Here is a 13,869-nt window from a genome sequence, read left to right on the forward strand (position 1 = left end):
TAATCCAGGGCATTCTTTTGGATGAGACACTCTCCTACATTCAGTTAATTCTAAGCAGCCATTGAGCACCTGTTATGTATATGCCAGGCACGGAGAAACCATTTTCCTCCCGTAAAGTGTCTGGAGATAATTTTGATTGTCACAACTTGGCGAGTTAGGGGTGTGTATGCTACAACACTCAGCACAGAGCCACACACATTAGCAGCCCTCAGAAAACACCAGCCATACAGGTCAATGAAGAAAGGGCCCTGCCAGACAAGAGATGGGTGGGCTACCTGGCTCAGCCCTTCATCTTCATCCCAATAAGTGCCTGAAAAGATCTGGATCCCACATAAGCATCTTCATCTTCCTCAAGTCAAGTCATTAAATACTCTTATACACACAAAAAAGATATAATCCTGTGATCTGAATAGATTGCAGACCATGGAATTAAGTTATTCCACGGTGTGTGAAGTTACCCACTGGGAGGAGAATCACAGTTACCATAAATCTCTAATGAAGAATAAATAGGGTATAAATGAGGTATAAGTGGAAATATTTAACTGAACTAGTTCCTTTTGTAGAATCAATGTTCCACACGCGTTGCATAAACTTCGTATGTTAATCTCTCTGCCTTGGAAAAGCAGGTATATGACCCTCTGCACCCTGTCCCAGTGCATGTAATTATTTTGGTGTTTAACCTCAGAGCAGGTTCTTTAAGGCCCCAGTTATTGTTTATCCTTATGCACGAGATCCCCTTCAATGCTATGAGGCTCAAGAGATTTCATAGTCACCTCCTTGGATGTTAGCTCAGGGCGAATCTTCCTCAACAGAAAAAAAAAAAAAAGCCGTTCTTAAGTCACCTTATGCACAAGAGTCGTCAAAGTAAGCAGTGGCATTGGACTCTTCTCTTTTTTTAATCTGATCCACTAAACTCTTCATTGTCTTTCTTTTAGCATTACCTTTGAGAACTTTTAAAACCTATTCAGTATTGATAAGCTTTCTTCCCCACGGGTCCTGTTGATGCCTTTCATGTTAATAACAGTCTATAACAACAAAATTAGTAAAGAACTTTTATGCTGCTTTAGAGTTTACAAAATATTTCCACTCAATGTATCTTTACATTATGGTTTGATTCTACAGCAATCCTATGAGATTGCCATTATTCTCTCCATTTTACAGATGAGGAAACTGAGGCTCAGAGAGGTCAAGTGACCTGCCCAAAGCTACCGTGTGTAGCTACTAATACATGGTGGAGCCAAGACTACAAACCAGATCTTCTGACGTCAATCCTGTGTATTCCCTCTGTGGAGAAGTGTGGATTTTCACTTTTCCCTGCTGCTTTCCCATTTGAGTCTTGTGTGATCTTTATCAACAGTTCAGTTCATGTTGATGCTTTCTTTTTTCTTTCATCATCCTGTCTCTCAAATACCTCAGACTCTTCCTGACTGACTCAGAGCATCATTGTTCCTCACCTGACTGCACAAGGTGAGACAAGGCTTGACTTGCCGCGAGCTGGGCCATCGAGGGACAAGTGTCCTCACTCAGACCACTGACAGGTGGCTAGGTGGAGGCAGGCTCAGCATTAACCAGCCCTGGTTTTAGTTTTCAGCAAGTTAGTGGAACTGAAATAAACTTTTAAAAACCTAATGGGGCCAATAGTTTTGCACCAGAGAAACTGCGGGCGAGCTTTCAGGTTCTAGGATGGCTTCAGTGTGTGATGTCCAGAGATGCCAAGATGGGCCAGGTGACCTCTAGAAGTTCATCTTCAACAATGATTCCTTTTCTCTCTTCTACCTTACTTAAAAAATTTTGTTTACCTTCAAATAATGCACTGCTTTGTTATAGTGGCATTTAATAGATAAGTTCAAATCACATCGCCTCACTTCACTAGCTGTTTGAACTAGCAAGTTGTCTAAATCCTCTAAGTCTCAGTTTTTACATGTGTAAAATAGTGATAATAATATCTAAATCATAAGGCTTGTTATGAGGATTAATTATGCAATTCATAATTATCACTAATATATATTAATTATTCATGTGTCAGGCACTGTTCTAACAACTTTCTCAGTAATAACTTGTTTAATTTTAGCTATGAACATTAGCCCTACATTACAGACCTGAGACACAGAGCTGTTGTGTGACTTGCCCAAAGTCACACAGCTCATCAGTGGTATGGCTGGGCTTTGACCCATGCAGACTTATTCCAGAGGACAAGCTCCCAACCGCCATGCTCTGGTGTCTCATTTTTAGGTTCAATAAAGTGAACTAATGTTCATGAAGTCCCTAGTGGACTATCAAGTATGTAGTAGAAACTTAATGAATGGCTATTATTGTTAGATTTAGATGCCAAAAATCTTCAAAAGAAGTTACATCTATTATTATGTAAACGTCAACATCACTCATGTCACCTCCTATTTCAAGATGTTTTTTAAGTTGAGAAATTAGAAGAACTGCTCAGAGGTACATTTAAAATGTCTTCTATCCCCTGATCCCACTCCACACAACTTAAAGCTCGTGTGAAAGGGGGGAAGCACATGGGTGTACAGAAGGCAGAGGTAGTGAACAGTTGTTGTGATGCTGCTACGTGAGGTGAGTACTAGATCCTCTCACGTGTGTTATCTAACTTGATCCTCACAAACAGCAGGGGAGAGATTGTCATGCCCAACTGACAAATCAGAAAACTGAGAATCATTAGATTTATTATATAGTTAGTAATAAATCTAATGAGCAAAGAGTCTAAAGTCACCTGTCCTGTAAATGAACCCTGTCTGACTATGTTATTTCCACCACACTCAACTTAGGAGCAAAGCTTCGTGTTCAGTCTTCACTTCCTCCCTTGGTTTCAGATATTACGCAGAAAATGCCACTGGACGGTGTGAGAGGTGCAACAGGAGCTGCGAGGCCTGCCGGGGCCCAGGGCCTGCAGACTGCCTGTCTTGTGATCCATTTTTCCTTCTGCTCCGCCCTGCCCCAGAGCATTACTATGCAGAGCAAAGCACGCAGGCTGTGAGAGATGCCATCCATGTGCGATGAATGCAAAGGTGAGGGCGTGTCTATCATTTTGCACGTACGAGTGGAAACATGAAAAGTTTCCTTCCTGCCGAGCCCCTCTCTCCTCCTCACCACCTATGGAGGTTCCTCTCACTTGCCAACCTCATAACCAGTCCTCTCCAGCACCCTCTGTTCTCGCTCAGCTTCTGCATCTACCCTCTAACCTGGCTGCTCCTGCGCCACGCGGCCGCCTCTTCAGATCCTCCCGTCCTTCACCGCCCAGAGGCAGGCATCATCCTCCAGGAAGTGTTTTCCACCTACTCTGTCTTCCTTCTCTACCTGTTAAACTTGGAATCTGTCTAGCGAACTTTATTTTCATTACTTCAACAACTACTTAAGACGTCTGCCTCAAACTCTCCCAAGCTCCATTCTTATTTTCCAGATGCTTACTTGTCTGTCCCAGAGATCCTTAAAACCAGCACACCCCAGAGTCAACACAATCTGGGTTTGCTCTGCTAGTCCCTCTTTGTCTTCATGGACCCACTGTCCAGTCAATTGCCCAGGTTTGATCCCTTGAAGTTATCCTTGACTCTTCTCTTTCCCTTGCCTCCTGCCCAACCCATGTCGCTCCAACAAAGGAAAACTCAAGGTCTGTTGATTCTCTCTCTTAAACATTTCTCTACTCAGATCTCTTCCTCCATCCTCACTGTTCTCATTTTCCATTCTCAGCATCTCTTAGCAGACTTTCTGAAGTAGCCAGCACGTCACCCCAATTCTGGTCTTGTCACCACCACCCCCTCCAACCCACGTCATCTTGTCCAATAATGCCGGAGTAATCTTCCTAAAATTCAAACCTGCTCATTTTCCTCCATAGCTTGCCATAGAAAGGTGGTCACAGTGACTCCTCAACAAGACAGAAATACCTCCTACAGTGTTTTAATTGTTAAAACTTATTAGATTAATATTGATAGCTGGTAGGGTATATTCCTGTTATCCCTTTCAAAATGATCTTGGCTATTCCCACCCCTTCTTCTATTTAAATTTTATAATCAGTCACATTTCATTAAAAAAATCCTGTGGATGTTGATTGGCATTGTGTTGAATTTATTTGAGGGGAAAAATCCGTCTTTATGATCCTAAGTCATCACATTTATGAACATAGTATATCCCACCATGGTATATATTTACTTATTGTCCTTCAATAAAGACTTCAATAAATGTTTTCCATTTTTAAAAGGTAATTAAATTCTCTCCTTTTGGCTTATGTCTCAACTCTCCTGCCATGTACTCTAGAACTAGAACCACCTAGAACTCCCTCAGCAGCCACAAATATGTCATGCTCTTCTTGCCGCCATGACTTTAGTCCACACCTTTCCTCTTCCTGGAGAACAATGCTCTAGGGAGCTCTCAACTTAAAGACCCAGCTTGAACATCATCTCCTCTCTGAAGCTTCTTAGTCCTCCCAGAAATATTCTTCCTTCTTCTTGATTCTGTAATACACGGTTTTATCATAGCTCTTTTTACACTATACTTTAATTAAACATGTCCATCTCTCCTACTAATTGTGAGACCCACAGAGCAAGGATTGTACCACATTCACGTTGTATCCCCCGTTCCTAGTCTAGAGTGTAACACATAGTAAGTGAGCGTTAAGTGTTAGCTGAATGAATAAAAAACGAAGAAATCCTAATGTCTTTTTGCAAATTGGAAAATTTTTAGCTATTAGATCTTCAGGTATTGCTTCTCTACCCTTCCCTCCATTCTCCTTTTCTGGAATTCCTTATTAAATGTAATTCAGAGTTTCTTGATCTATGATCTTGATCTTGATCTCTATGTCTCCCACCTGCTCTTTTACATTTTTATCTCTTTGACTCTCTGTGGTTTATACTAGGTTAATTCTTCAGGACTCTATTCCATTTCCCTAATTTGTTCTCTGAATGTTTAGTCTAAAGTTCACCCCATCTATTATTTTAGTTTATTTAAATGACCTATTTTTAAGATTTCTAATTCTTTTTCATATCCATTTTTGTTTCATATCTTCCTATTTGTGTTTCATAATTTATTTTTTATGGATATTAATGTCTTTACCTATTTTTTGAGCATCTTAAACATCCTGATTTTAAAAACTTTGTGAAACTTTTCCATAAATTTAATATTATCTGCAGTAAATTTATGTTCTAATTCTTGGTTGTGTGTCGTTTTTCTTAGCATTCATTTTATCCACACACTTTGGAATTTGGGTCTCAGGCTCATTTTGAGTGGGAAACTTTGGGTTCAAGTGTTCCTGGAGGTGATATTTATGACAATGCAGATCCCATCAGTGATTCAGGGCACAGCTTAGGGAGTTCCTGGTCAGAGGTGATGTCAGTGAGGGCAGAGAGTCGACCATGACACCTGTTTTAAACTTGAAGCCTGGATTTTGGCCCAGGTCTCATATGAAACACTTTTAGTCCCTATTATGTAGAAAATTGAACTCACAGCCACCACTGCCTACATCTGGGCCCAGAGCAAAGCAGGTGGGTGGCTTGAATCTGACCACTATTTTGCATTTATATTCTCTTTCAGGTCCAAAGAGATTTCATCTTATTGTTGAGCCAACCTTTCTCTTTTTCTGGTTCTCTCTGTTTATATTAAGTCCACCATTTCAGTATGTTTGGAGCGAAGGGGTTGTGTCAGGACCTGAACTTACATGTGAGTTTTTGAGGTATGTGTGTTACTAATGGATGATCAGATTCTTAGAAGAGCATCATGCCCTAAATTATTGCCCAGCCTCTTTCTGCTAATCCAAACACCTGGGATGGGGAGTGTATTTTAGAGTGGGTTTTTTGTTACTTAAAACTTTTAGATGAAAGAAGCAAAGGGCAGCCTCTTAGAGCCTGCTTCAAATCTTGCTTCCTTTCCCGTACAAAAAGGTTCGTCTTGGAGCAGTAGGTTGACTACATAAAAATGTCAGGGAGTGGGGATGACAAGACGAGAAATCAGCTCCTTCCCCACCCTGGGAGAAGGCCATCAGCCACCCTTGCTGTCTAGCCACTGAGCTGACCTTCCTGAGCATTATCTTGATAATATTTTAAAATAACTTATTCTTAAGTGCTCCCCAAGTGCATATGAATATAGCCATCTCCAGATTGAAGGTGGCTTTTCATTATCACCTCTGTCTTGATGCCCCCAAATCTACTTCTCTTTCCCAAATGGTTTTCCTGAGCTCCAGTTCCATACATCCAATTGCCTGTTAATATCTCTAATTGGATGCCCAACAGACTCCTCAGACTTGAAATGTAAGTGCATTATTCTCCAATCCACCTCACTCCATCCCTAGACCACTTTTTTTTTGCTCCCTATTTTGATAAATGGCTCTACTGCCCACACAGTTGCCTGAGACAGTAACCTGGCCATTACCCACTGCTCCTCCTCTCTGAATTCCCACATTCAATTTGTCCTCAAGTCCTCTCAAATCTACCCCTTAGATCTCTGCTAATTCCATCTCCCCTCTCTTGGCTGTCTAGTATCGCTGCCTTACTTCAGACTCTTATCTTCCCTTGCCTGAATTATTCACCAATTCTCTAACTGGTCTTCTTGCCTCCAGTATTAGCCATTCTGTAACCAACCAGTTCTCTATGTGCTTTCAGATTGATCTTTCTACATCACAAATATCATAATGATGCTTCTCTGAGTAAAAATGACTCTCCATTGATTTTAGGACAGAATCTTAACTTAGTAGCTTTGCATATGAGGCTCTCCATCATAGGACTCTCTCCGTATTCAGCCTCATCTCTCATCACCTCCTGCACCAGCCTCTAATCCAGGCATAATTAGTTACTGTAAACCTGAGCCAACCTTGTCCTTTCTCCTTCCAGAATACTGTCTCCAGCCTGCTTTGCCTGGCTACCTCTTTCTGATCCATTAGAGTCACCATTTCCATTAGATCCATTAGAACACCATTCTGTGTTCCCTTAGTATTTTTCATTCATTCCTCTATTTATTTATTCATCAAATATTTATCCAGCAGTATGGCCAGAAAATGTCGATACACTATGAACAAGACAGTCAAGGTCCCTGCATCCTGGAAGGCATGCTTGTAACTGGTTATTTATTCTTTGTCTCTCTCTCTAGACTGAGGTTCTCAAAGGCACAAATTAATGTGTCTTATTCACCTTTGTATCTCCAGCACTTAGCACTGTCACAGGGTGAGTGGCAGTGGAGCGGGTCACTTCAGGGGGGCCTCCGGCTGACAGTGGTGACACCGCCTGGAGGTTGCACCTGCTGGGGTCATGGGCGAGGGATGGTGGTGAGCTTGGGCCAGAATGGCAGTGGCCCAATGCCCCGGCTAAGGCAGCGGCTACCAGGGTCCATGACGTGTCTGAGACAGTGGAGCTCTGCCATCTGTATGGCCTCTACCTCAACCCCGTCACAAAGACAACCATCAGCCCAGCCCTCCTGCAGCTGAAGCAGCCCAGGAAGTCCATCTCCAACTGTGAAGTGATGGAAAGGCTAAAGGGCATGATGCACAATCACCAGTTCTTCACCCTCCAGGTTTCCAGGAGCGCCATGGACTTCATCTGCTTTGAGGGTGAAGTGGAGAACAAGAGTTGATACACCACATTAACAAAATGAAGAATAAAAATCACAAGATCATCTCAATAGATGCAGAGAAAGCATTTAACAAGATACAGCATCCATTTATGATAAAAACTCGCAATAAAATGGGTATAGAAGAAAAGTACCTCAACATAATAAAGGCCATATGTGACAGACCCAAAGCTAACATCATACTCAATGGTGGAAAACTGAAAGCTATCCCTCTAAGAACAGGAACCAGACAAGGATGCCCACTTTTGCCACTCTTATTTAACATAGTAGTGGAAATTCTAGCCAGAGGAATCAGGCAAGAAAAAGAAATAAAAGGGATCTAAACTGGAGAGGAAGAAGTAAAACTGTCACTATTTGCAGATGACATGATTTTATATATAGAAAACTCTAAAGAATCCCCCAAAAAACTATTAGAAATAATAAGGAATACAGTAAAGTTGCAGAGTAAAAAATCAACACACAAAATTTGGTTGTGTTTCTATATGCCAGCAACAAAATAGCAGAAAGAGAAATTAAGAATATAATCCCAACAAAATGTGTAAAATACCTGGGAATAAATTTAATCAAAAAAGTGAAAGAACTATACACTGAAAACTATAAAACATTGTTGAAAGAAATCGAAAAAGACACAGAGAAATAGAAAGATATTCTGTGCTCGTGGAGTGGAGGAATAAACGTAGTTAAAATGTCCATACTTCCTAAAGCAATATACAGATTCAATGCAATCCCTATCAAAGTCCCAATGACATTTTCCACAGAAATAGAACAAAAAATCCTAAAATTTATATGGAACAACAAAAGACCCCAAATAGCCAAAACAGTCCTGAGAAAAAAGAATAAAGCTGGAGGTATCACACTCCCTGATTTCAAAATATACTACAAAGCAATAGTAACCAAAACAGCATGGTACTGGCACAAAAACAGACACACAGATCAATGGAACAGAATCGAGAGCCCAGAAATAAACCCACACATCTATGGACAGCTAATTTTGAACAAAGGAGCCAAGAACATACAAAGGAGAAAGGAAAGTCTCCTCAACAAATGGTGGGAAAACTGGACAGCCACATTCAAAAAAATGAAAGTAGACCATTATCTTATACCATACACAAGAATTAACTCAAAGTGGATTAGACTTGAATGTAAGACCTGAAACCATAAAACTTCTAGAAGAAAACATAGGCAGTACACTCTTTTTCATTGGTCTTAGCAGTATCTTTTTGAATACCGTGTCTCACCAGGCAAGGGAAACAAAAGAAAAAATAAACAAATGGGACTACATCAAACTAAAAAGCTTCTACACAGCAAAGGAAACCATCAACAAAATGAAAAGACAACCTAACAATTGGGAGAAGATATTTGCAAAACATATGTCTGATAAAGGGTTAATATCCAAAATATATAAAGAACTCGTACATCTCAACAAAGAAAAAACTAACAACCCAATTAAAAAATGGGCAAAAGGTCTGAACAGACATTTTTCCAAAGAAGATACACAGATGGCCAACTGGCCCATGAAAAGATGTTCAACATCACTAATTATTAGGGAAATGCAATTGAAAACTACAATGAGATATCACCTCACACCCGTCAGAAAGGCTATAATTAACAAAACAAGAAATAACAAGTGTTGGAGAGGATGTTGAGAAAAGGGAACCCTCGTACAGTGCTGATGAGAATGCAGACTGGGTGCAGCCACTATGGAAAACAGTGTGGAGATTCCTCAAAAAATTAAGAATAACTACCATATGATCCAGCTATTCCACATCTGGGTATTTATCCAAAGAACATGAAAACACAAATGGGAAAGTCGATCAAGAATAAAATTTACACCAACACCTATTTATAAACCTGAAGCAAAAGTTTCAGGAAACAATACTTATCCAAATTATGTGATATTTTCCATCATATTCTAATTTATTATTATTATTTTTGAAGCTGATCACCATCCACTAATTTGATTTCACAGTGCATAGCTTAAAAAAACCCTGGGTTCGGGGAAAGAGCCCAGCCCTACCTGGCTGACCCTGAGCTCGCAGTGCTTAAAGCGGATGCTTTCTGAATTTTCCTTTCTGGGGCAATTCAATTGCAATGTCGGTGGTGTGGCCAAAGCCCCCTAAAGGCCTTTCAGACCCTGGGCTTCCGGAAATCCTTCCTCTGCCCCTCTTCTGGGTCCCTTCTCCACTCCAGGCTGCCATCTGGGGTGGAGTCTCTTTCAGATATCGCTCCAGTCTTATCTGCACATCTGGTCCATGGGAAGCATGAACCTTTGCCCCCTTTCCTCTCCCCCTCCATTGAGAGTGAAAGTGCCGCCTTCTCTCCCTCCCTGTTGTCTAAGGACAATCTAGCTACACTTTCTCACACAATTCTTTTGTCCCATCTCCCAACGGAGGGGACACAAGCTCTCTGATTGATACATTTGAAGAGGATACAGACAGAACTCACTGATATTTATCTCCAAATGAATTCTCCCTCCTCCCCTCTTTAACTCAACACCTCTCTAAGTAGGAGGGGGATGGGCAGAACAGGTTTCACATTCTCTTAGCATGACCTGGATTTTCTAGGACCTAGTATTGGCATATGGGGGATTTAGCATCATCCTATTACAAACATTTTACCCTTGGCAAGCTCTTCCAAAAGTATGAAGAAAAGAAGAGTTCTATATTCACATCATTTTGCAGATGGGTGGGCTCTGGGTAAGTGGAGGGGATGGGAAAAGAATGAGCCAAGGCTTGGAGTCTGGAATAAGCCATTAGAGTTTGGGGGTTACTGGGGAACATGAGCTTCCTGTGAAGAGTCCATGTATGATGGAACTCTACAGGGAACGAAGATGGAGGTCAGTGGAATAACAACAGCCCAGCCTGCCAGGGGCTCTCCCTGACATTAGTTGACCATCCTGGTCCAGTCTGTGACCTGGATCCTTGGCATATCCCTTTTCCTCCAAACTCAGAGACCTAGTTCGTGCACACAATGTGTCAATTTGATTAAGGCTTATGTGTTTGTGAACTTTCTGCCTTTTTGCTGCCTCAACTAAAAGTTTGATCTTGGCTTTACTAACTCTATCCTTGTGCTTGAAACACTCTAGCAGTAGAGGCAAGAGCCAAGCAAAGGGTGAGCTCCCCTTCCTGCAAAAGCTGCTAGCTGGTGGGCCTGGGGATGGTCCTCGCCCACCACTCCCCCATCCATAGCTCCCAGGGTCCCATGGACACAACTCCTCCAGGGCCAGGCAGCTACACCTGAGTCTACTAAGATTGTTTCCCTCCCGAAGTAGGTTGAAGACCTGGGTTCCCCGCTCAGCTCTGACATTTCCTACCTACACAGTTTGAGTTGGTCTGAGTTTATCATTGACTTTCAGTTTCTTCATCTGAAGTGTGGTAACAATAACATCTAGCTAGATATCTCAGACTTGTTGTGAGGAGCAGTGAAGTGATGTGAATAGAAGCACATTGAAGCTCCTGTTGCTACAACCGCTAAATTTTACCACTGGTCAGTAGATGAAATGGAGAGGATGTCATCATTCACATCTTGAATCTCTAGTGAAAGAGATTCAAGGGCCCTGACTCTGCTTTTGAATGTTCAATGTGCACCTAGTTATCTGTGTCTGACTTTTAAAACTGTGATCTTACAAAGAACACGATATCCTCAATGTAGTTAAACTGACGCAGTAATAGATATTTCATATTATCCCTCCCTTTGCAAGACTGTCTACAAAGGAATGAAGAAAATAAACTTTCAAAAAGGGCCCAGAATCCAAGATAACACTTCCTTCCATCTTCTAAAACTTCAAAAAAATACTCAAACGAAATCTACAGGAAACAGTAGAGAACAAGTCTGGCTGGTCAGGCAAAGGGCCTTCCCAGAGCCTGAGCTTAATAACCATTTGGGCATAAATGACTATCGGACACTGGGAAGGATGGAAGCTTCTCGAGTTTTTCATATAGCCAAGGAAGACATATATAGCCAAGGCAGACAGGGAGGTGCTCTGTCTAGAGACACTCCTACTGGTAGGTTGGTGAAATACAAACAGTATTTGATAATGTACATAGCATAGAAAATTGCCAGCAGGAATCCTGCTGCCCAATAAAGCTGTACGTACAACCTTTCTCAGTGTCAGAGAGCATTAAAGATCCTGTCTATAACCCTTCACTCCCTTCTGAAATTTCTCTCATATTGCGTTTTGGAGATAAAGCTCCTCTGTCTCCCCAACCACTCCCATCATTAAATTATCTCTTTCTGTTGGGACTAGATCAGCCTTTGCCCTTTTTTCCTCTAGTAATTTGTCTTAGTGATTGGAATATGGGGGACACGTATTCCTCCTGGGTGGGGTTTTGTGAGCGAAGGTTTAGAGAATATATGCTCTGTTCAGCCCTCTCCTGATGTCATTTTATTTATTTGTGTTCAAAACAAACTTGCTGCCTGGGGTATCTCAGGGTTCGCCTGAACCACAAGTCCCAAGTGGGGAATTCTCTTAGTGCTTTTACTGTTCCTGAGCAGCTACACATTTCCTTTTTTGCAGAAACGTCCTGCTCCCTCCCCATGCCCTCCCCAACTACCCAATTCATTATTCACATACAGTCACTAGTTGCACTGGGATGACTCTCTTATCATCTCTCTGTTTCTCCTTTTGATTTGGGAAATGTCATAATTTTTTGTGAGTAAAAGACTAGCAAATCCAGATGTTTAGTGTGTTTGGAAGTTTATTCATATTCTCTTGAGAAAGTTAAAAAGAGGAAAGGAAAGTTTGTTCCTGAAAAGTTCTGATTTTGATGTGACCTAAAGGAGAATCGTGTTACCTGCTTGCTGACTTGGGTTGGATCTCAAGGCAGTTCTGCTCTTGGTGCTGGGGGTGGTCTTTGTCCTCACGGATGACTACAATCTGTATGTAACTCAGCTTTTTCCTTTGCTGCCATTTCAGGATTTAATACTTCACCACTTACCACCTCTTAGTAGCTGCCTGTCCTTGGGCAAATTAGTCTCTCTGAGCCTCCATTTCCTTAGTTAATAAATAGTGTATCTTCCTTGCAGAGTTTCTCTGGGTTTAACTGTAATTTATACACACATGTGAGCGTGCCCATACACACCTATTACACATTGCTCACTCCTTACAAGTTGCTCGTGGTGGTAGTTTTAGAAGCAGTACAGCTGTTGGTAGCAACAGTAGCTGTGAGAGGAATAGCAGTACTTTAGCCCATGGAGTGTAGATCTATACATACACACATAATTTTTACAGGTTGCTTATAAGTTTATGTGAGTTTTGTTTGGAGAGTCAACTTGCTTTGAGCAAGGAGAAAAATAGGTAGACAAGATCAGAAAAGTTGCAGCTCTCTATCAGAATAGGTTAGCAAACACTTAATTATAACATCAAAGATTAAGGGAAGGAAAACACCAAAAATAAATATAACCTCGTCACTTTAAATGCAAACTCAAAACACAAGATGGAATAAATTGTGACAATAATAACTTAGAAGTGGAAGAGGAGAGGGATGGAATCGACTTAGTCTAAGGAAATAAGAGGCCATCAGAAAATGGACTATCTTATCTATGAGATTTTTTATACAAACCTCATGGTAACCACTAAACAAATATACAGAACAGAGACCCATACAATAAATAAAGAGAAAGCTAAGAAAACCGTCATACGGAACTACCAAACTGAATTGGTAGTCTGAAACACACGGGATGAAAAACAAAGCAAATGCAAGAGAGCTGGAAAATGAGCGATAAAATATCAACATTAAGCCCTAATATATCAATAATCACTCTAAATGTAAATTGATTGAATTCTCCAATCAAAAGATACAGAAGTGTGGGATGGATTAAAAAACAAGACCCAACAATATGCTGCCTCCAGGAAACACATCTCAGGTCTAAAGACAAACATTGGCTCACAGTGAAGGGATGGAAGACAATACTCCAAGCTAATGGCAAACAAAAGAAAGCAGGTGTTGCCGTACTTATATCAGACAAAGTAGACTTCAAGATAAAACAGGTAATGAGAGACAAAGAGGGGCAATATATAATGATAAAAGGGATACTCCACCAAGAAGACATATCACTTATAAATATATATGCACCCAACACAGGAGCACCAAAGTACATAAAGCAACTACCAACAAACCAAAAAGAGATATTAACAACAACACAGTAATAGTAGGGGATCTTAACACCTCACTTACATCAATGGATAGATCATCCAGACAAAGTCAATAAGGAAACAATGAACTTATTTAAATGAAAAACTAGACGAGATGGACTTAATAGATATATAGAGAGCACTCCATCCAAACATAGCAGATTACATGTTCT

At 40.9% G+C, this 13,869-nt stretch overlaps 1 long non-coding RNA gene across 2 annotated transcripts in view; it reads left to right on the forward strand.

Annotated features, from left to right (window-relative positions):
• The window catches only part of LOC131419972 (uncharacterized), a 121,490-nt gene that overhangs the window by 26,302 nt on the left and 81,319 nt on the right, over positions 1-13,869 (forward strand). Inside the window, exon 2 of one of the 2 annotated variants that reach the window (XR_009223414.1) lies at positions 2,829-3,023. The exons of the other annotated variant lie outside the window; for it this stretch is intronic. This is a non-coding gene — a long non-coding RNA (uncharacterized LOC131419972). The remainder of the gene's footprint in view (positions 1-2,828; positions 3,024-13,869) is intronic. 2 annotated transcript variants of the gene reach the window in all.

The sequence above is a fragment of the Diceros bicornis genome, chromosome 22, assembly GCF_020826845.1.
Source record: "Diceros bicornis minor isolate mBicDic1 chromosome 22, mDicBic1.mat.cur, whole genome shotgun sequence".
Lineage (NCBI taxonomy): Eukaryota > Metazoa > Chordata > Mammalia > Perissodactyla > Rhinocerotidae > Diceros > Diceros bicornis.